The following is a 24,161-nucleotide window of genomic DNA, read 5'->3' on the forward strand; positions in this document are numbered from 1 at the left end:
CGTGTATCACTGTGGTATGATTCATTCAATTCTTTGGGGAAGATACCCAGCAGGGGAATAGCGGGGTCAAATGGGACTTCCAGTCCTAGTTCTTTGAGGTAGCTCCATATGTTTTCCACAGTGGTTGCACCAGTTGACACTCCCATCAGCAGTGGAGCAGTGTTCCTCTTTCCCCACAGCCCCACCAGCATTTGTTATTGGTTGATTTCTTGATAGCAGCCATTCTTTCTGGAGTGAGGTGGAATCTCAGTGTTGTTTTCATCTGCACCTCTCGAATGATCAGTGATGTTGAACATTTTTTCATATGTTTATTTGCCATTTCTACTTCTTTGTGTGAGAAATGTCTGTTCATTTCAGATGCCCTTTTTTTGGATTGGGTCTTTAAATTTGGGAGGTCTGATTTTTTTTAAGTTCTTTATAGATTCGAGATAGTAGACCTTTGTCTGAGGGAGCACTGGTGAAAATTTTTTCCCACTTTGTGGGTTGTCTCTTCACACTGCTGGTGGTTTCTCTTGCTGTGCAGAAGCTTTTTAGTAAGAAGAGATCCCACTTGTTGATTGTTTGTGCTAGTTCACGGGCAACTGAGGTTTTGTTCATAAAGTCTTTTCCTACCCCAATGTCTTCAAGAGTTCTACCTAACCTCTGCTCCAGCCGGTTCAGCATTTCTGTTTTAATATTTAGATCTTTAATCCATTTGGATTTTAGTGTAGTGCATGCTGAGAGATATAGGTCTAGTTTTAGTCTTTGGCAAGTTGAGACCCAATTTATCCAGCACCATTTATTAAAGAGTCTATCTTTCCTCCAGTGAGGGTGTTTGGCTTCTATGTCGAAGATGAGATGGCTGAGTGTGTCTGGTGTTATTTCTGCATCTTCTAATCTTTTCCACTGGTCCTCAGGTCTTCTTTTTTTTGCCAGTCCCACGCTGTTTTTATCACAGTGGCTTTGTAGTATAGTTTCAAGTTGGGGATTGTGATAGCCCCTGCCATGTCTCTGTTACCTAGAATTGGTTTTGCTATTCTGGCTCTCTTTTTGTTCCAAATGAATTTTTAGATTGTTTTCTCAAGGTCCATGAAGTATGCTTCTGGGATTTCAATTGGGATTGCATTGAATCTATATAGCAGTTGTGGAAGTATGGCCATTTTCACTATGTTGATCCTTCCTACCCATGAGCAAGGGATGTCTTTCCATTTTCTGATATCATCTTCAATCTCTCTTTTCAAAGTGCTATAGTTTCCAGAAAAGAGGTCTTTGATTTCTTTTATTAGGTTGATTCCTAGGTATTTCAGTTTTTTGGATTCTATTGTGAAAGGAATTATTTGCCCTATTTCTTTCTCAGTGAGTCTGTTGTTTGCATAGAGGAAAGCTATTGATTTTTGTGTGTTGACCTTGTATCTAGGTACTTGACTGAATTTGGTTATTAAGTCTAGAAGACTTTTGGAGGAGTTCTTGAGGTCTTCTATATAGAGTTTCATGTCATCTGCAAATAATGACAATTTGACTTCTTCATTTCCTATTTTTATTCCTTTTATTTCTTTCTCTTGTCTAATTGCCATGGCTAATGTTTCCAAAACTATATTGAAGAGGAGTGGTGATAGTGGACATCCTTGTCTTGTTCCTGATTTTAGTGTGAAGGATTTCAGTTTTTGACCATTTAGTATGATCCTGGCTGTTGGTTTTTCATAGATGGCTTTTATCAGATTGAGGTAGAGACCATCTATTCCATTTTTTTGTAGGGTTTTCATCATAAATGCATGTTGGATTTTGTCAAATGCTTTTTCTGCATCTATGGAGATAATCATATGGTTTTTGTCCTTGGCTCTATTGATATAGTGTATTACATTGATTGATTTGTGTATGTTGAACCATCCCTGCATCCCTGGGATGAATCCCACTTGAGCAGGATGTATGATCTTCTTGATGATCTTCTGCATTCTGTTTGCCAGTATCTTATTAAGGATTTTTGCATCTATGTTCATTAGTGAGATAGGCCTATAGTTCTGTTTTTCAGTTTGGTCTTTCTCTGCTTTGGGGATCAAGGTGATGCTTGCTTCCAGCAATGAATTTGGGAGTTTTGCTTCTCTTTCAATTTCATTACAGAGTTTAAACAGTATTGGCAGTATTTCCTCTCTAAATGTCTTGTAGAATTCAGCAATGAAGCCATCAGGACCTGGACTCTTCTTTGTTGGTAAGTTTTTAATTACATTTTCAATTTCATTGATTGATAGTGGGCTGTTTAGAATTTTTAGGTCTTCTTCATTCAACTTTGGTAATTTATATGTATCTAGGAATCTGTCCATTTCTTCTGTGTTGTCCATCTTATTGGTGTATAGGTTCTGGAAGTAGGTATTGATGGTCCTCTGGATTTCTGGTGGGTCTGTTGTAATTTCATCCTTTTCATTCCTAATTGCTTGGATTTGGGCCTTTTCTTTCCTTTTTCTGATAAGGTTGGCTAAGGGTTTGTCAATTTGTTTATTCTTTCAAAGAACCAACTCTTGGCTTCATTGATTTTTTTGTAGTGTTCTCTTAGTCTCCATTGCATTGATTTCTGCCCTGATCTTTACAGTTTCCTCCTTTCTGTGGGCTTTGGGTTTGTCCTGATCTTCTTTTTCTAGAAGCTTGAGGTTCAGCATCAGGTTGTATAATTGAAGTTGCTCTATTTTCCTAATATGAATATTCACTGCTATGAATTTGCCTCATAAGACTGCTTTCATCGTGTCCCATAGATTCCGATATGTGGTATTGTCATTGTCATTTAATTGAAGGAACTGTCTGATTTCTTCTTTAAATTCCTCTATGACACATTGATTATTCAGAAGTGTTTTGTTTAATTTCCATGTTTTTATGAAATTTTTGTGGTTTCTTTTGCTATTGTTCTCCAATTTCATTGCACTATGGTCCGATAATATACAAGGGATAACTTCAATTCCTTTGCACTTACCTAAATATGTTCTATGAGTGAGTATGTGGTCTATTTTGGAGAACAATCCATGTGCAGCTGAAAAGAATGTGTATTCTGATTTTGTGGGGTGGAACACTCTGTAACATCTGTTAAGTTCATTTGTTCAAGAGTTTGTTTGAGTTCTAGTATTTCATTGATTGTTTTATATATAGTTGACCTCTCTATTTGTGACAGTGGGGTATTGAGGTCCCCCACTACTATTGTATTAGTGCTTATATGATTTTTCATGTCCATTAGTATTTGTTTTATATAGTTGGGCGCACTAGTGTTTGGTGCATAGATATCTATGATTGTCATCTCTTCCTCTTGGATTGCTCCCTTTACAAGGATGTAGTGTCCTTCTTTGTCTTTCTTAATCAGTGTTGGTTTGAAATTTACTTGATCTGCAAAGAGGATAGCTACTCCTGCTTTTTTTTGGTTTCTTGTTGCATGGAGTGTTGTTTTCCACCTTTTAACTTTCAGTCTGTGAGTTTATTTTTGAATTAAGTGTGTTTCTTGTATGCAGCATATTGTTGGATCTTGCTTCTTGACCCATTCTGCCAGTCTGTTTCTTTTGATTGGTGAATTGAAACCATTAACATTGATTGTTATAACTGATAGGTATTGACTTGTCAGTGTCATGACGTTTTCTTTTTGTTGGATTCTCTCCCTTTGCATTAATTTCTTGTTGAGCCCAACAGATTCATTCTTCTGGGTTTCCTGAGGTTGTGATCCTCTTTATCTTTTCCTAGGATTTAAAAAAAATTTTTAGAGTGCTGGTTTGGTATTCATGAAACTCCTAAGGTGCACTTTGTCATGAAAGTATCTTATTTCACCATCAATTTTGAAAGATAGTTTTGCAGGGTACATCAATCTGGGTTGGAGTTTGTTTTCCTTTCAGGCTTGAAATACATCATTCCAACCTCTTCTTGCCTTGAGGGTTTGTGTTGAGAAATCTGCTGTGATTCTGATGGACTTTCCTTTGTATGTGATTTGTTAATTTTTTTTGTTTGTTTTTTGGCTGATTCAAACACATTTACTGAGCTAACACTTGGGCTTGGAGGAAACTGGGGAAGAAGTCCCAAACAGACAGGAAACCAGGGGCTCATTTAACTCAAGGAGCTGGTGTCCTCCTTCTCCAACGTGGAAGCAAAGCCCCACCTCACTCCAAACACAGCAGAAAAACAGATGTCAGCACCATGGCACATCAGGGAGGACGGGGACACTCAGTTTCTCTACACCTCTGGAGAGAATGGTTGGTTAGAAAGGCAAAGCCATCTCTCCTCCTCAGAGGCAAGAGCTGAGGCCTCAAGGAACTCTTCATCTTGCTTCTTCCTCCTCTTTGTCTTTTCCAAGTGGTCATGTCCTTGAGGTGGGGAATGGTGAAGTGGGGGGGGCACAGGGTCCGGTCAGAAATCCTCTATCTTCAGCTCTGTAATATCCAATAGGTCCAGTCCATGTTCACTGAGGGAAGATTGGCTACCAGGTTGCTTCTTTGTATTCTGCCATTCTTCACTTGATTCATCCAGACTTTCTAGCTCATCTTCATCCTCTTCCATAAGGCTGAGTTGGGTCAGCTTGTTGTCCAGACCAGGCCCTGAAGGGCTGCATGGAGTCTGAAAATACTGTGCACCTGAGAACCTCAGCCTCTGGGTACCTGAGAGGAGCTGGCTTTGGCTGAACTCTGATTCCAAGACATCTTCTTCTTCGGATTCTCTCAACATCCCCAGGGGCTGCTTATTCTTCACAGCAGTGGAAGTGAGGGTGGGTGTGGGTGGGATACTGTTGAGCTGCAAGTTTTCTTCTTGGTCTGCTCCCTGATGCTTGCTGGGGCCTTCAATGTGCCTCTTCTTGGAGCGGGAGTGGCCCTGAGGGCTGGCCTCTGCTGTGCTCTCTACAGGGTTGAGGAAGTGGCTGTAGGTAGTGACTGGACCCCAGGGACAGCCAGGCATTTTGGGGACATGCTGCAGACACTTTTCCAGGTGGGACAGTAGCAGATGCTTGTCTTGATGGAAAAGGCAGGAGAGAACTCTGAAAGGAGCTCCAGGAATACCAGACTTGGGGGTTCATCAGAGGAGGCAGATGGAGGAAGCTCAGACAACGAGAACTTGATGCCTTCTTTGTACAGTTGCTGGGGTCCAAAGCTCAAGGCAAACTTCTGGGCCAGGTCCCTCATCTCCATGAATGCTGGCAATTCACTTAGACCTTGGAGTCCCTGCTCCTGAAGCAGTTCTGTGTATAGCTGCTTGAGACTCAGTAGCAGGATTTGGGAACAATGGCTTCGGTCAATCTGCCTTGCTCAAGTCAGTGTTTCCCTGATAATGTCACCATAGTCATTATAAAACTTGTTGTAGTGTTTGAAAACATCTGAGGCTGCATGCAGCTCCAGTACCCCATAGAGCAACAGCTTGCAGAGCCCAGCAAGGAGGCGGTGCTGCTGGTGCAGCTGCTCTATCTGCTTGTGATAATCCTGGGTCTGACCACTGCCCAGGTCTACATACTGAAGGAAGACGTGGTCCATGAGGAAGCTGGCTAATTCAGATTGGAGAGTAGCTTTTGGAAAAAAGATGAGGGGCCTAAGGAAATCTCATCCCCCTGCATTCATCTGAGGGCTGAAGATGAGAAGCAGATTGCTCAATAAAACAAAAGCTTGCTCCTGAATCTGTAGATCCACATCAGAGAGGTAGTTCTGGCAGAGTTCACAGATGGCCACCATTCTGCCCTTCAGACTCAACAACTGCTTCTGGGAACCACCTGACCCAGAAATGTGGGTTGGTGTCCAGAGGATGGAAAAATAGACAAGAATCAAAGCTGGTAGAATCACCTGATGTTGAACCTCTCCCATGTCCACAGCCTTCCAGAGGAGACAGTAGCACGGGTCATAGAGCTCCCAGCAAGTCAGATCATGAGCATTGTAAAAGTCAGAGAGACATTTCAGAGTAGCTGTCAGACTGTATACCTCATCCTCATCTAGGAAGGATGATGCAGCAGCTCCTCAAGCTTCTGCTGGAAGCGGTTGGTCAACAAGTCCACTAGTTGGCTGCGGGCAAAGTCAACCTGACTGAAGAATGTGAACTCAGACTTACAGAGCAGATAGAGGGCTTGTGCACCAGCCTCAAGCACTGGGGGCTCTGTGTGCTTCACCACCACTTCTTGGAGTTCCTGCAAGAGCAGCTCAAGGTGCTTCTCCAAGAGCCCAGTGCAGTAGATGCTGAAGTCAAAGTAGTTGAGGAGCTGGAGCAAGGGAGCAACCTTCTCTGCATCAGCTGAGAACTTGGCCAGGAGCTGAAGCAACAGGCGTATGAGATGCTCAGTCAGCTTCACCTTGTCATCAGCTTGGACCTTGCATTCTTTAGCAGATAGGCCCTTCCTCCCATTGACCCGCCCCACAGGCAGGTGACTCTCCACAGCTTGTCGGGCACTGGACACAAGGATTTCTATCACTGTGTTCTCCTGCACGTCACTCAGCTTCTGGTCCTTCTCCAGCAGCAGGCTTGTGAGACTCTCCCAGTCCTTGAGATGAGGCCTTGCACAATCCCACAGGCTGTCTACTAAGTAAATGGCATGGTCATGGAGCTCACTCTATAAAAAAGTACAGCAGAAGGTGGAAGAAAGTCCTCTGGGCGTGTAGACTTCAGTGTTCCTCTCTGCCACAAACTGCTTTCATCTCGAACTCAGGGTGGAAGAGCTTCCAGTACAGAAACTCCCCTGCAGCAGTAGGAGGATCATCACTAGGGTGCGATGAGAAGCATAGACAACAGGGTAGACACTCTCCCAGTCCACACTGGTCAGCATGCCTTCCATGTTCTTCAGGATCAAGATCAGCAACCTGATGGCCTCCACTGCCACATCGTACTCTCTGTCCACGACCATGGAAACCATCTGGTCCTTGAAGTGGCTGGTGAACTGCTCCAGGTGAGCAGTCAGCTCCCGGTTGCTGTATAGCCCTTGCAGAGCTTTCAGGCATGTCAAACGGACATTCCAGTGCTTATCAGGCAGGGTCCAGCCAATATATTTTAAATAGCTGTCAGTAAGGAAAGAGGTACTGTAGCTTTGCATCCAATAACCAATCTCCTCAATGCAGATAGCATGTATCTCAGGAAGGATGTCCCTGTACCGATGGACAAAGACACCCCTGAAGATGGTGTTCATCATCCTCTCAATCTCCTCTTGATGCTCTTGGAGCTCTTTTCGTTTCTCTAGGATGCTCTCCAACCTCTCAGGTGATCTGTGCCCTGGTCCTTTGTTTCTTTCAGTCATACTGATGCTGATTGTTGTCTTTGTGCAGACTCAATTGGAGGGCAACTCTTACCAAGGAAGTCATCAGCTTCATGGCAGCCAGGGTGCTAGTGTGAAAGAAGCCATGGAATTGGGAATCCAAAAGGCCAATGAGCAGAGAGATGAGGTTATCCATAGGAAAGCTGTCATAGAGGAGGCTGTACTGGCACTGATAGACCAACATCTTCACAAACTCACAAAAGCTGCCCTAGAACTTCTTCCAGGATGGACCCGATACTGTCAGGAGATAGTCCCCTGAGTCTTCATTAAACTGTTCTGTCAGGTGCCAGATAATCTCTGAGTTGGACATCTTCTTGAACATCTCAGGGGTCACAGTGCCTTTACATCCACAAGATCAAATGAAAAAGTTAACAAGTTCTAGGAATCTGGTGTCCTCATCTTGCTTGTAGCTTTCAAGCCACTCATCCACCAAAGACTGCATATCACTTTTGGCAGCTTTCACAGCAGCAAAGAGATCACAGGCTGGTAGCTCTGACTTTTTCTGGACCTTTCGACATATAATTTGGGACCCCTTCTTTGGATGTTTTGCCACTGGGGTTGTTTTGTGTGGTCAGCTTGCTCTTCTCTTCTTCACATTCTGCCTCAGGCTGTCTTCAATGTCATTGCCTTCATCACCCAACAAAGAGGGACTAGCCTCCTCAAAAGCCAGCTCTGAGTCCATATCTTCATGGGGTAGATTGATAGAACTAGAAAAAGCTGACAAGGCCTTCTGAGCAACTCCCACAGTTCTTTGTAGTGAATAGGTCACACTACTTGGGGAGGAAGAGCTATGCAGCTGGGAGGAAGACCTTGAGGACTTTAAGGTAGGCATGCTGATCCAACTCCTGCACAGGAACCCATCACTTCCTTTTCAGTGGCAGAACAGTCTAGAAAAACATCGGAAGGCACGAGGCCCACTATGCACAAGCGTAAGACCAATGTTCAGCTCAAGTTAGTTCTCGTGAGACTTGGGAGTGTGTGAGCATGTGCCCACCATGCTCCAGTCATGCTTCTCCAGCTGTCTCGAGTAGCAGGCAGTCCTCAAGCATGCAGTTCTGTCACTTGAGCATGGAGGCATGGGCTGCCAACTGTCTGTGATTTGTTTCTTTTCTCTAACTGCTTGTAGAGCTTTGTTCTTCTGTTGGGTTTCTGGAAGCTTAACAATTATATGCCTATGTGTAGATTTTTTTTGATCAAGGCTCGTTGGAGTCCTATATGCTTCACTTATCTGTACGTCAAATTCTTTTTCCCTGCTTGGGAAGTTTTCTGCCATCACTTCTGTGAGCAGTTTTTTTATGTCATCTGCACTCTGTCCTCTTTCTTCATTGACTCCAATCAGTCTTATGTTATTCTTCTTTGCATCATCTAGCAGCTGCTGGATTGATTTCTCATGGTCCCTTACTATTTTAAAGAAATTTTTCTTTTCCTGGTCACTAATTGTAATCTTATCTTCTATATCTGAAATTCTGTCCTCACATTGGCTCATTCTGCTGTGTAAGCTTTCAATGGTGTTTTTAATCTCCTGGAAATCTGTTTGCATCTGTTTTATGGATTCCATTTGTTTCCTATGTTGGGATTCCATCATATTCCTCAGCCCCTCTATTTTTTTATCTGTGTCCTCTCTAGATTTATTAATCATGTCTTGCACTATGGGCACAATCTCTGCTGTTATGTGTGAAATTATTTCTGATTTCATTTTTTCCAGATCCTCTTTCGTTGCTAGTTCAGGGAGTCCAGGTGGTTGAGTATCAAAGTGTTCCATCTCGTTTTCCTTTGAGGTTGCTGTAGGTGATCTGGAAGTCTGGTTATGAGGCTTGTTTATGTGTCTTCTCATTTCAATGGGGGAGGGGGGGAGGTTGCTGCTGGTGCCCACATGGCTTGCTGCTCTGTGCTGGGACCGGTGGTAGGTTGGGCTGGAAGCCTCCTACTCTGCACTGGGAGCTGTGGCATGATGACCTGGAAGCCTCTTCTGTGCTCAGAGCTGTGGCACACCTACCCGGAAGCCTCCTCTGTGCTGGGAGCTGTGGAACACTGATCAAAAAGCCTCCTCTGCGCTGGGAGCTGTGGTACATTGACCTGGAAGCCTCCTGTGCGCTGGGAGCTGTCAGTCTAATGGTTACTTAAGCAGATTTCTCTCTGCCTTCCTTGGTGATAAAAGTCTCTTTCCTTCTGGGATCAGGAGGACACATTTCTCATGGAAATTTCATCTCTTACTTGCTGAAGTTCACATGGAGGACTAGAACCCAGCATGCTCCTCACCCTCCCATGCAATGGAGGTCAAAGTTGACAGGGATCCCAGTTCCTGCTCAAGTGCTGAACTTCTCCCTCCAGAGTTCCTTCTTGTTCCCATATACAACTTATTTGCAAAAGCACATATGAACTGTTAAACTTGGCTAGTATGACATTTGGCTCATTTTTCAAACTTCTTTCTTTTTAAATATCTTTTTTTAACTTCTAAAACTGCACCTTCTTCATAAAGAGTTTGGGATTGAATGGAAATGGCAGCTCTTCAGTGAATCTCCCCCTACAGAACTGTAAATTTATGTATTTACTCACTTCACACACTCTGATTCTGTTTTCTTAATTTCTTGGTGAAGATTTTCATTCATATTTGACTATAAAACCTCTGTCAATTTTCAGAAGAAATATTTTCAATAAATTTTCAAATATTTGGGACTTTATAAAACCATTAAAATTACTGGATATGCACAGTATTATTAAATTAAGATTTAAAATATTTTATCTCACTTCTGTCTAAAATTAAATAAATCTGTGTTCAAATAAAAATAAATCCAATTGAAAAATCTCATCTAATTACTTCTTTGGTGTTGTTTAGAGTGAGTACTGCATGTCTAGTAAGTTGTTTTCATGTGATAGAGTCACAGATTTAAAAATGAGATCTTTTGAAGGAGTTTTGTCATAGAATAAAGTCATTTTTTCTTATGCTGTTCTTGGATATTGCATACAGCCTTATGGCTCATTTTCAATTCTGCTCTAGATTAAATAAATAAACCATCAAATCAACATTGAGGAAGTATGTGGTCCCTATGCAATCTGTCCACTTGTGTATTTAAATTGTATGTAGAGATTTGCCTTCCTGATGAGGGTGAATCAGGAGGACTTGCTATGTCGGTGTCTTTGTCAGAAACATGCTGCATTGCCTGGGCATCTGCACGAGCTCCACAGTAGTAGCACCACTTTCTGGCGGGTTGTGTTTACATCAGTGGGAAGGCTGACTTGCACTTCCCCTCCTCACCAACCAGAGCACAGCATGGGAGGCTCAGACCTCAGAAAGCATGGTGAGAGGAGTCATCAGCACCAGTGCACTGTGTGGCCTAGCTTGGTGGTTATTGCTTGAACGTGTTCATTTGTATCTCATCTCCATGGAGTCATGCCTTCAAGTTTTCTTCATTCAACAAATTTTTAGATTGTCAGCGATAGAACATTGTTTTAGATGCTGAGATATAGCAATAGAAAAGGATGCATTCTCGCTGTCATTGATATTGCATTCTGATAGGTGAGACCAACAAGTGAGCACAGGCAAATCATATAGTGTTAGGTGAAGATAAAGGCTGCAGGGGAAAGGCAACAAACACAGCAAGTGAAGAGGGTACTGAGTGATAGAGGCATCGTTAAGAGGGTGGACTTGCCATTTATTACATAGGGAGGTGAGGTGACATGTAAGCAGAGAAGCAAGAGACCTCGAGACATGTGAATATGCAAGGGAAAGTATTTCAGGTAGAGAAAATAGTAAGCAGAAAGGCCCTGAGATAGGAACTTGTGCAGGTCATTGGGGGAACAACTAGGGACTTTTGTAGAGCAACCACTGGGGGAAGACAGAGGAGAAAAGGTCAGAGATGTAATGGGCCTCATTCATCATGCTAAGTAGTTGAAACCTTGCTCTGAGTGAAAGACAAAGCTCCATAATCATTTGAAGCAGAAAAATGACTAGATATGATTGTCATTTAAGGACAACACTCAGGGTGAGGTGGCCATCACGAGCCATAGGGAACAAGAGAGGGAATAAGGAGGCTACTGTTCTTGACCACTGCCAGAAGACAGTGGCTGGGGCTAGACAGTGGTGGTGGAAGAAATGAGAATCGTGAGGTTCTAGATATATACTTAGAAGGTGCCTCCAACAGGACTTGGTGCATATAGGGTGACCTTTTGTCCTGGGTTTCACTGGACATTCATAGTTATTAAGAGTACCCTCTTCTACTCTCAAAAATGTTCTATTTGGAGACTAAATTTCACATTCCCCTGTTTATAAACACTCTGTACTCTCAAAAATATTTCCTCCAACACAGTTTCAAAAACCTCTGATAAGATAGACATGATGATTCTCCCTTGATAGACAAAGACTCTGAAGCCAAGAAAGTTTAAGTAATTTTTTCCAAAGCCACAGACAGTAATGGCAAATCCAGAGTTTCAGACCCGGTCTTTTGGGTTACAGCCCAATGTTTTTTTCTCCTAAATTCCAGTCAAGGTGTACCCACAAGGGACAAGCACACAATTTGTCACTCGTTTACTCAGACATTCATTCATTAAAAATAGATTGTCATGCACCAGGCACTGTTCTAAGTTGTTGGGACACATCTGGCAACCAACAACTCAAGCTATTTTACAGATTCCATTCCAGCAGGATGAGAAGGATAATAAGTGGAGCAAATATGGGAGGGGAAGGCTCCAGGTAGTGAGTCTAGTGATTCCCAGAATAGTAAGAGACCCCAATCCATTGAGGAGGAGTGAGCAAGACTGGTCTCAGAAAAGTCAGAGTGACAAGGGGGCAAGGTCACAGAATATCATGAAGGCCTCTGTGAGAACCTCAGACTTCCCTCTGGGTAAAATCAGAACCCACTGTTGTGTTTTGAGCCAAAGAACAGCAAAACATGCTGATGTTTTCTGAGGACTCTGTCTGGTTTTTCATAATGGACTGTATACGGCATTGGTAGGTGTAGGGAAACTATTAGGAACGTCCTGAAGGATCCCAAGAAAGACGGTGTTGACTTGGATCTGCATGGGAGCAGTGGAGATGGGAGATGTGGAGAGAGAAAGAAAGAGAAGCAATTTAACAAATGACTTTCCCCCTCCATTTCCAAAGGGACTTCCCCAGAGTCACTCAGCTGAATATTTTCAAACTTTGCATCACAAAGCTTTCTAGGTCACTGTATTCCATCTGAGCCTAAAATTAAAACCAAAAAATACTTAAAGCCTTAGCTTCCACAACCCTTTAAAAGCTAGTAAAATAGACATTTTCCTCAGCTATTTTGCTATGCTTATTTATTTGCGAAACAGCATTTTGAAAAATGTGGCCTAAAAGCAGAGTCACCCAGAGACTAAGCCAAGAGAAAAACCAACTTTCGTGTTACTATTTTTCTTTCCCTTCTCTTTTCACTCATGCTTAATATGAGGAATCCTATGATTCTCTGTCCAATTTCAGGAGGGAGAAATTGGCCACCCCAAGCTAATAGTCAAGTTAATATTGCAATACGGAACTTGCAGTGAGGCTAATAGCTCCTGTAGCATCTTTCCAAGCCCTGGCCTATAGCAGATTGGTGATAAATATTGACTCCCTGACACTAAGGCTAACTCACAGGCCTTTCATCATCTGGTGAGGACATGGCCACAATGCCAACAATTTTGGAACAAACCTTCCTTCTTGACTTCCAGTGAGCCTGACTGCTGTCAGCATGGCATTTTTTGTGTGTGTTTATTCTCTCCCTTATGAGGCTACACATGGGAATCCATTCTCCAGAATCCTTGCTGGCTGGCTTGCTGATTAAGTCCACCAAGGACAGACACTGCCGAGACTCCTGGGAGGGAGAAGAAAGGCAAGTGACATACATGTGTTCTTCTAGAGGAAGCAGAGCTGTGTACTCTGGTGGAAAAGCCCCTTTGAACAGAGGTAGTGGGGCACTGTGGGCACATCCTGCAGGCTGGCATCTCCGACTTTCTGGAAGTGTGTGGAAACATTTCTTATCCTTCATCCCTTAGTCATTCTAGTGGTTTTGACATTCTTAATTCCCCATCTATGAGGTGTATTCTAGATAAGATGCCTCTTCTCCGTAATATACACTGTCAGGTGCATCTAGATTAGGCAGCAAGAGATGAATTGGGAGACTGAGGTTCCTTATGGGGACCATGTTGAATAGGTTGGTGTGTTGGGAGGCAGAGCCACAAAGAGGTAAGACACTAAGCACTCTTGAGTTGAATGAGTGGGAGTACTTGGAATGTAACACGTGGCTGTTTGTCCTTGGAGAAGTTACTTGACTTTATCTTGCTCTTCTATAAGGTGATGATAGCAACAGTGCACACCTCATAGGGTTGGTAGGTGTTTTAATGATCTAATAGCTGCAAAATATAGGATAGGAACTCATACAAGTTTAGCACACCATGATTTTCAAAAATATTAAAATATACATAAGAAATCAGCACGTGGAAGAGATGTCTGCACTTCCATGGTTGCAGCACTGTTCACAGTAGACAAGAAGTGGAAAAAACCCAGCATCCACCATCTGGTGAGTGGGTAAAGAAAAGGTGATATGGGTGCACAGTGGAATAGAACTCGGCCCCCAAAAACCACAGAGTCTTGTCATTTGAGAAGACATGCATCTGGAGGTTACTATGTTAAGTGAAATCAACCATGCATAGGAAGACAAGTACCACATGATCTCACTCAGGTGTGCAATATATAAAAGGCTGATCTTATAGACATTGTGGTTCCCAGGGACTGGGAGAGGAAAGAAGAGGGAGAGATAAAGAAAATCTGCTCAGGGAGCACTGAGTTATACTTAGGAGTAAGAAGCTGTGGTGTGCAGGGTGACTGCAGAAATCGACAGTGCACTGTGTATTTCAAAAAGCTGGTAAAGTTTACCCTGATTTAGACACAACACAATGCATACATATATTAAAGCATCACATAATATCCCATAGATATGCACAGTTTTTATGTTTTAATGTATTAATTAAAATAAATTTATGATAAAAGGTAAATAAAAATAAAAATATGAATAAAAACCCAGACTGATATTTTCTTAAAATCAGTGTCTTGGGAAGCTAGACACTAATTCCCAGTAGGCCAACATTTCTGGAAGGTGGACATTTTTGGTGTTGCGATGCTGCCCTATCTAATAGTCACAGGAGAAAAGTCGCCATTGCAGATGGTAGACTATGGACTATTCTCTGTCCTAGGCCCAAGTGTCTCCTTCTAGCACACACTGCAGCTGTGGGTGGCCCACTGTATTACCCAACATGGCTGTTCACCATGCGCATCTGCTGTGGTCTCAATGATGAAGAGCTGTTTACATAGAATCAAACACAGTCTCAAAGGATGAAGCATCACCACCCTCAAAGGTGTTCAAAATAGTGTTGCAGAGCTGCAGATGTCTTTTAGACCATGGAACTTTCACTGGCAAGAGCCTATGTGGCCTCAGGAGAACTATCTTGTAAAAGACAGAACTCTTGGTTAATGCATTTCAAGAACAATATTTTTTCTAGCTTATAATAACCCATAAATATGTGGGGGCTGTCCATCAGAAATTCTCAGGGCTTCTGTGAGAATAGAGAAGAGCAAAACAAAACACAATGAAAACACACACTCACACACCCTAGCTTCAAGGACAGAAAGTGTGGCGATGTCTTTTTCTGTTGCTTTGCCCCAGCTGTGCCCCAAGGTTAAACACAGACTCACATCTGATAGTGCATGCTTGAGAAACATCTAGTTGTACCAAGCAGGTCTCTTAACTTCCTAGCAAACTAGTGTTTCACATTTATGTTTTCTTTTGCAGAGGTTGCACTGTTTTGCAAGGGGAAGCACACTTCTTGTTACCAGCAGATTCCATCCAAGGAGAAAGAGGGAAGATGATGTCTTTTTTTCCTCTCAGGTGCTCAAGAAGGACTCCTACATCTTTGGCCAATGCAAGAGGGAGAAGATTGATGTTCACTGGAAATATCACTCAGTACCATCTTTCTGAGTGAGTTTGGAGATGCTGTTCTGAAGAGTTCTGAGATTTCAGACTCTGAGAGATTGGGTACTAACATGGAAAATTTAAAGCAGATCTCATCCAGTTTGTAATACCAAACACAAAATAAAACAGGGTACGTAACTTTTGTCTCTGCGATTTCCCTTTGGCATTTTAGAGATTTCAGGAGATACTTAAATTGCTCTGCAGTGCTTTTTGGATGGCAGATGCAGAAGAAGTTTAGATGCCAGTTTAGGTAATAGTTCTATTGATTGTGATGCTGTGAAGTCCAGATTTATTAGCTCTAAATTATTATTAGTGCAGTTCTTTGTTTACTCATCTGTCTTCTTGGCATGTGGTGAGCTCTTCCTGATTTTTCTGATGGTCTGGACACTTCCTAATGACTAGCACTTAACATTGTGTAAGATAGAGCTCTATTCATGCAGCTATGCAGGACTTCATTCTTAGAAGCACCTCACACTTGCTATAATGTGAAATTTTAATGTTTTAGACAGTTTTATGCATGCACTTGTCATGTTCCATAAAAATGTGGCTGGGCCTCAGAGTTTTACTTAGTACCAAACTCTGTAAGTTATGTGGCTAGTTATGCACCGAGGAATTATTTGTTGAGTAACTGAAGAAACAAGGAAGGCTGGATATTTTTTCTATGTCCTTTTCCTTCTAAGGTGGCCCTTCTACTTCCTTGGAAAATGCTTCTTTTTATTCTAGAATATTGTTTGTCCAGGTATCAGTCTGCAGAAAACTGCAGAAGATTATTAAGGACACAAATGTCAAAGACACAAATGTACAAACAAAAAAGCATTAATTTGCATAGGAATATATTACAGTAATATTTGAAAAGTAGCCCAAAATCAAAAAAGACAAACAAACTGTGATATTATATAACATATCATGATAATGTACCAATGACTAAAGTTACCACAACATTCTAGGGTAGAAAATATACACTATGTTCAGAAAGATGTTTAGAATTGGGACAAAGCAAAGCCTTGATTTGTGCTACAGCAAAACTGTTCTTATTATACAAATATGGGTCAAAGAGACACTTAATTGTATCAATGGATTAGAAAAAATTAGAATGAAGTAGACAGAATTAAAGTCTTCCAGCAAGGAGGACAGTGAAAATGTCTGGTTGTGGGGTAAGGTCGTTCAGCTTATTTCATGGACAAAATACTGCTGTTTCCTGCTCATTGGATTGAGCTTTCATAATACAGTCTGCTTGGGAAGAATTCATTGTCTCCTGGGCTCTGCTGCTGTGACAGTTTCTTGTCTATCACTGCTACAATTCTCTTGTCCTAGGGCTCCAATTACTCTGTAATTATTTGTTGTGAGCCTGTCAATATCAGACATTGTGTCCTCAAGGATACATTTTATCTCTTTTATTATTAGCTTCTACAAGACTACCTGGGACCCAGTAGAGACTCAATGGTGAATGTTTGTTAAACTAACTGTGGAATAAGTACAAACACATGTACATGGTTATATATGCACATATGGAAAGTTATTCTTCAAAAACAAATGATGGAGATTTACTCAGTACATTGAAAATTCTAAACTACTAAAGAAACAACATCCAATGATTGGGATGATGAAGTAAATGATAAAATATACCCCACAGAATAAAGGACTCTACCTCTACACTCCTCTTTACATTTTTGATAATGTATGTTCTCCTGGCATGCTACAACTTTTGGCAACTTTGTGCAGAAAATGTGTGACTGTGAGACCGATGTCCATGTGTTTGCTTTTAACCTGAGGGTGAGGTCTTTTTTGATTAAGAAGTACTTCATAATGGTCTAGATCCTTTAAAAAAGTTAACAGTGCTGCCTTGTGAATAAAGCTATTTTGAGAAACTATCTGTATGCAAGTGCGGAATTTGTTTCTGAGTTTGGATGAGATTTTGATGGAGAAGTAATCTCTTTATGCTTTATTGTGCTACTTTTGATATAACTAAAACCATCCCTGCACTCTCCATCTCTGAAGAAATTCCATTAGACTAAATGCTGAGATATTCTTGCAGAAAAGACAGTAGTACGAACACAAGATGGTATTACTGATTTAGATTAAAATCAGGGTAGACATTGAAAAGTCGAATTCAGAGGGTAAAGCGTAAAGCACATAAAAATGCATTAATAGAGAAGCAGAGCAACTCTATGCCTATCTTTCCCAATGTGCTTTGCCTGCAAAAGTCTTCCATTAAGAAAAAGAGGCTGTGGGTAATGCATGAATGTGACTGACGACTATGACATAATTTCCCAGGAAAACACTGACTGCTTACATGACTGAGCTACAAAAAGCACTGTCATGTTGATCTAAGTTGGAATCTTCGGTAAGCTTTGAACGCTGTCTGCCAAAATGAATTGCAGGAGCAGACACCAAGCATCATAGTATCTTCTGAATGTATAATTTTTTTCCTAACATTTTCTGTTGGAAAGTGTTTATATTTTAATTCAACACTGAAGAAGAGCTATGTATCTTAACTCCTTAAATGTTTCTTTTGATATAATCTTTTCCTTTTTACAGTTAAAAGATAGTCATTAGAAATTTGCTAATGAATCAGAATTGTTTGAGGAAGATAGATATGCATTGTCTTTTTTTAAAACTTGAGATGATTCGATGATTCAGACTTTTCATTCATATTACAAATATGTTGGCCTATTCCATGCTAAATATTTTTCTAAGGTTTCAAAATAAAATGACTAAGACACAAATTCTGTCCTCAGGAAAACTGTGTCCAGTGAAAGGGAGGGACATGAACATCAAGTGGTACATTAATCTTCAGCAGCCACCAGCAGAGGAATGCTTTGATTGCAGCATTGATCTTGTATGTCTAATAGTTGGCATTGTTAGTGTGTTATGGTATTAGCAGTACTACAGCAGTGCTAGCCTTGTAGACCCCAAATGTGGCCACAGGCTATCCTCTACAGGTATTGGCAGAGCCTTGCCAGTCCTTTATCCACTGGTGAAGTCTCCTTCCCCTTCCTGGACTTTAAAGAGGCCTCTGTGATGGTTCAAAGTGCAGAAAGCAGAAGAAGCAGCAGTGTGCAATATTCAAGGCCAGGACATAAGTCAGTGGTGCTGCCCTCGCTGTTCTGTGGGGAGAAACCTGAGCCAGTGGAGGGGATGACGCCACACACAAGAGTGCGTTCCTTCATACAGTTCTCACTCTCACCTTTGAGCTGCTTGTTGTAGGAGCAGAGACAAATTAGCTCTACAGAGCTCTGCCCACACTGCAGAGCTGTGAGTAAACAAGTTTGAAGTTGCTAAGTTTTAAGATGGTTTATCATTGTGCAGCAGACAATCACAACAATAGGAGCATTTAGTAAGGCAGTAGTAGTATGTGATAGCAGGTTAGAAACTTGCCATGTAAAGAAGAAACACACTAATATAATATGCAGATATATCACCGAGGAATAAATAACATGGCTGCAGAGACACAGCTGAGATCAGAGAGAGAAAAATGGAGCTAAATTCTTACTGTTAAAGGCTCTTGAATTATGAGTAGGACTGAATGAAAAGGAGACCATGTAAATTGATGAGGGTGGGGCTGGCATGTGGAGAGGAGAAGAGTAAGGACATTTGCAACACAGGTGTGGTTTAAGGAAATGAGGGGTAACTGGGCATAAGGGCTGGGTGTGGGTGAGGAGTGGTCCAGCTTTCCTGAGGTTAGGAAGACTTCCCGAGTGGAAGCAGAAAACCACTAGGGCATCATGAAGTTATTTTAGAGCATTAGCTAACATTTAAACAAATTGAACCAGAATGTAATGAAAAGGAGGAGAGGAGAAGAGAATGCATTGCATCTTGAAAGAGTACGGGTTATGTTGTAAAATTTTTACTTGGGATTAAAAAATGTGTGACCCGGACAATGACATAACTGACTGTGGTTCAGTTAAAAAAATGCCTGAGAATCATGGTGGTGTGCATATGTTGGAAAGCCACAGGGATAAACCTGGATTGGTAGCCAGAGACTTTCCTGACCCTTCCCAAGTCCATGGTTCTAGAGTCATCTCTATGAGAACCTAAGTTCTGTATAATTGGTTTATGAAGTACTTTTACTTAGGAGGGCACACTTATTTTAATGAATACGTAATGAAACTTTTGTCCTATGTTACTCCTTGACATCTGAGAATGTGTATCTAGTCCTTTTTGTGTTATTTCTAGCCCCATTTCTGTTATTTCTAGAAAAAATGAGCACAGAATCAGGATATTCTTTCCATTCAGCAAGATATTCTTTTCATTGAAAGATATTATTACACATGAGTGCAGAGTAAATTTAGCAATCTATATCTTTTAGTTAACATTTCATAATGGTCTATTTGGTTATTTTGGTCATAGTGGTTACTTTTTAAAAAAGTTAATATCCAGATTTGTAGGTTAAACCATTTTGAGCAGTTAAGCATTTAAGATTATGAAGAGATTTTCAATCTACCCTGTTGAAAAAAAATCAGTTCTTTCCTTAAACTAATTAATAATGCAAGAAAACAATGTGAGAGTGTAAGAGACCTTTGCACATTGCTATAGTCCTTTTGGAAAAGAGAACCACAATATAATGTCTTTTACACAATAACCTCAGTCTGCTACATAATTCAACAAAAGCAGAGATATGCACGTGAAGATGTTCCTTGCAATATTATATATAGTAACATTTGTAAATGATTTGGATAAAAATTAGTGATTAATTCAGTAAATTACTGTGCAGACACTTAAGATGATAGAACATACTAATAAAATAAATAATTGGGAAGAATGGGTAGAAATGTACAAACATTGTGATGATTAATTTTTATGTGTCCAGTTGACAGGCCTTGGGCTGGCAGAGCACACATTGTGTCTGGTGTGCCAGTGAGGAGGCTTCCAGGAGGTGGAGGAAAGGAGTCTTCAAATCAGGGAACTCAGCAGCTGCCCTTCCCAAAGGCAGGTGTGTGACCCCACCCTCTGAGTCTGAATAGAGCCAAATCAGACAACGGAGGAATTTGCCCCCATTTTGGCTCCACTGGGTGAGCAGAGCTCTCATCTCCTATCTCTGTGTCCTGGGGTTTACACCACTGACTCCCTTGGTTCCAAGACTTTTGCACCCGTCCTGAGTCACACCACAGGCTTTTGCGGGTCTCCAGCTTGCAGATGGGTGACTGTGGGATTTCTGAGCCTCCATGATTCATGAGATGCTTCACTTGTAGTCTTGCTGTTTTTCTGTACCCACTACTGGTTTCGTTTCTCTGGAGATAAGTAGCTCGTGTAAGTGAAGGCATATTATGTGCCAACCTGTCTAAGCACTTTAGAAATATTATTCTATTAGATCCTCAAAACCTCCTCATGAGGCAAGCACTAATTATTTTCCATACAATATGGATGAGGCACAAAGACATAGAACCTTTCCCAAGAGCTAGGCAAAAGAGCTAGGCAACGACAGGTTATGAATTTGAAGCCAGGGTGTGTGGCATGGAACTCAAACTCATTAACACTGTTTGTGTTAGTCAGCTTTCCAGTGCTGTAACAAACCCCTGAGACAATCATTTTAAAAACAAAAGATTTATTTGGGTTCACAATGTTAGAGGTATCAGCCCATGGCTGGCTGGGCCTGTGGTGTCATATTATGGTTGGAGGAGCAAAACTGCTCATTTTGTGGTGGGAAGGAGAGAGATAGAGATGATAGAGATAGAGATAGAGAGATAGAGATAGGAGACTGCAGTCTCACTACCCTCTTCAAAGTCACCCGAGGGCCTTCCACCTTGCCTCACCTCTTAAAGGTTCCACAACCATCCAAGATACTGTTTTAGGAACCAAGTCTTCAGCAGTGGGCATGGAGGGACAATGGAGGTCCAAGCTACAGCACAATTCTAGGTATTTTTTGGTTCAAACTAGGACCCTCCAATAAGGATTAGAAGATTAAAAACATTTGGAAGTGATTAAGGTGGTAGAATATTAGTGGTTTGCATCATTTTTCCAAAGAGCCATTAATATAGTAAATATTTTTCAACAGAAAGATTCTAGCTGGTTGCACAGAACATAGTTTCTCAAATCCTACGCAGAAGCTTATTGCCTAAGCTACATCTGTTGCTGAAGGTCAGATTTTCATATAGAAATCCTATTGCTAAAGCTGTACATTCTATTCCTGTTGTGGTTTTTAGGGCAATGAACATACAGTGCATCTTTCACAACATTTAATATGAATTGTGAAGTTTAATCTGAAAACATTTGAGTCCTACTTCCTCCAACCCAAGTGTGGGGGGCCTTGCCCCCCCGCTAGAACTCTTGAGTGCCTTTTACGGACATATCCGGGCCTGCTGCAAATCTACCCGGCAACAAGGAAGTAGCCCCAGTACCCTCCTCTTGCTCCTCCCCTCTAGCCCTACGGTATATATGTTGTAACAGCTTCTGCAATAAACGAGACTTGATCAGAAACCTGTCTTGTCTCCATCTCTCGTGTCCCCTGTCCCCTCTCATCCTCGCTCCCCCTCTAGGGTCTCCGTTGACTTACCCGCGGGCCGGGACAAGTGGCGCCCAACGTGCGGCCAGAGAACGGGGGATCCAGTGAAGGACGCTGCTCAGGGGCCCTAAGATTAAGATTGAGGAACAAAGAGCACACTCGACACGGGAGAGGCTTGCAATTGACGTGGACCTGCCGTCTTTTTGCACCTCGGTAAGTTGAGCAGCGATTATGGGACAGGGCATTAGTCAGCACGAATTGTTTGTGCAAGGTCTCAAGAAGACATTACAGGCACGAGGGGTAAAGGTTACAGTCAAACAGTTGTTAAGATTTTTTGATTATATTAAAGATCTCTGTCCCTGGTTCCCTGCTGAGGGAACCATTGACGAACAGAGATGGAAAAAGGTGGGGGAAGCTCTCCAGGATTATTATGCCACTTGCGGACCCGGGAAGGTCCCTATTGCGGCGTTCTCATATTGGAATTTGATTAATGATATTATTTCTCATAAAGCGAGGGATCCACTGGTGGCGCAGGCTATACAGGCTGGGGAGGTAGCTCTCCGAGATGGTAAGGGGCTGACACCCGCCAGTGATTCTGACGCAGTCTCCCGGGCCAATATGGCGCCGGGGCCCAGGCCCGTTGAGACCACGACTTCTTTGTCAGACAAAGAAGAGGACTTGATGTCCTTTGACAGTGACGACGATCCCGCCCCCGACGGACATGACGTCCCTTCGGACCAACCCCAAACGGCCACGAACCCTGCCAAGCCCTGTAGGGCAGGGCCTCGCCGAACCCCTGCTTCCTTGCTTTCCGCCACCGCCTCTAGGACAGCCCCACCCTCGCGGAAGGTTCCGCCCCTATATCCCTCCCTTCAAGCCTATCGTGGCCCGCCTCCGCCCCCAGATCCGCCCCAAGAGGGCTCCGGGTCGGAGGAGCCCGCGGGGGGAGCATTGTGGGGCGACTCCGGATATCCCCCTCCTTATATCTCTTCAGGCCCCGACACTCCCACTCTGGCATGTCCTGTTGTTGATCCCCAAAAGGAACTCCGGGACAAAATAGAATTTCTAAAAAAACAGATAAGGTTAGAAAAGGAACACCAAGAACTTATTACCCAGCTTGAAGGCTTAAGAACAGGCAAAGCCCATAAAAATGTCCGTAGAGAAGACAAACTTAAGCCACGACCCCCCGTTAGAGGGGCGGCCCCTAGGGTGCCATCCGGGTCGGGAGTATCCCTGAAACTTAAAAATGCGGAAGCCTTTCCCGTAACTAAAACTACTGACGCACAGAGACAGGCGTGAAGACACCACAGTGGTTTTGATTTTAAGGTCATTAAAAAATTTAAAACGGCTGCAGCTCAATATGGGGCCACTGCACCTTACACCATGGCTATTTTAGAATCGGTGGCAGAAAATTGGCTCACCCCAATTGATTGGCAGACTCTGGCCCGCGCCACCCTTACAGGAGGTGATTATTTATTATGGAAATCTAAATATGTTAAAAATTGCCGAAAAACTGCTAGGCGCAATGCTCAGGCGGGGAATGGATGGGTGCTTGACATGCTCCTTGGGGAGGGGGCCTACGCCGCCAACGACCAACAAATACAATTTGATGCGGGGTTATATGCCCAGATTCAGACCGCCGCCACTAGGGCCTGGAAAAAGCTCCCCTCCAAAGGAGACGTGAGTGCCTCCCTCACTAACATTCGGCAGGGCCCAGACGAGCCATTTGCGGACTTTGTCCACCGCCTTCTCACGGCGGCAGGCCGGATTTTTGGGAGCGCGGAGACAGGGACAGATTTTGTTAAACAGCTTGCTTTTGAGAACGCCAATGCCGCCTGTCAGGCCGCTATCCGCCCCTATAAAAAGAAAACTGACCTTTCCGGCTACATTCGCCTTTGTTCTGAGATTGGGGCCGCCTACCAACAGGGCCTTGCCATGGCGGCCGCCATGCAAGGCTTCACAGTCAAACAATTTTTGCAACGCCACGTCGGCAATAAGTGTTTCCGGTGTGGGGCCACCGGCCATTTTGCTAGAAAATGCCCGACCACTAAAATGCAGGGCCCCAATGCTCCGCCCCCCGGGCCCTGCCCCCGATGTAATCGGGGGAGGCATTGGGCGAGTGAGTGCCGATCCAAAACTGATGCCCAGGGCCGACCCCTTCCCCCTCTTAAGGATTCGAATTCGGGAAACGGGAAAGGGGGCCAGCCCCAGGCCCCCAACTCCAAACAAATTTACGGGGCGCTCAATTTTGCTCCAATAAACAGCAATCCATTTCAGACCTCATCAGAGCCACAAAAGGAAGTGCCGGATTGGACCTCAGTGCCACCACCCACACAGTATTGACCCCAGAAATGGGAGTCCAGGCCCTCGCCACAGGAGTCTTTGGACCCTTACCTAGAGACACTTTTGGCCTCGTAATAGGCCGAAGCAGTAGTACCATAAATGGGCTGTTGGTTTACCCAGGAGTGATAGATAATGACTACTCTGGGGAAATTAAAGTTATGGTTTCTTCTCCCAAAGTTATTAATACCATTCA

The 24,161-nt window shown here is 42.8% G+C and overlaps 1 protein-coding gene and 1 pseudogene across 2 annotated transcripts in view; both read right to left on the reverse strand.

Moving 5' to 3' along the window:
• The window catches only part of Ptchd4 (patched domain containing 4), a 198,950-nt gene that overhangs the window by 71,380 nt on the left and 103,409 nt on the right, over nucleotides 1-24,161 (reverse strand). The window lies entirely within an intron of this gene.
• On the reverse strand, nucleotides 488-7,538 carry LOC101712014 (cohesin subunit SA-3 pseudogene; annotated as a pseudogene).

The sequence above is a fragment of the Heterocephalus glaber genome, unplaced genomic scaffold (assembly GCF_053883595.1).
Source record: "Heterocephalus glaber isolate CG9 unplaced genomic scaffold, H.glaber_assembly_v1.0 deba00001497, whole genome shotgun sequence".
Lineage (NCBI taxonomy): Eukaryota > Metazoa > Chordata > Mammalia > Rodentia > Bathyergidae > Heterocephalus > Heterocephalus glaber.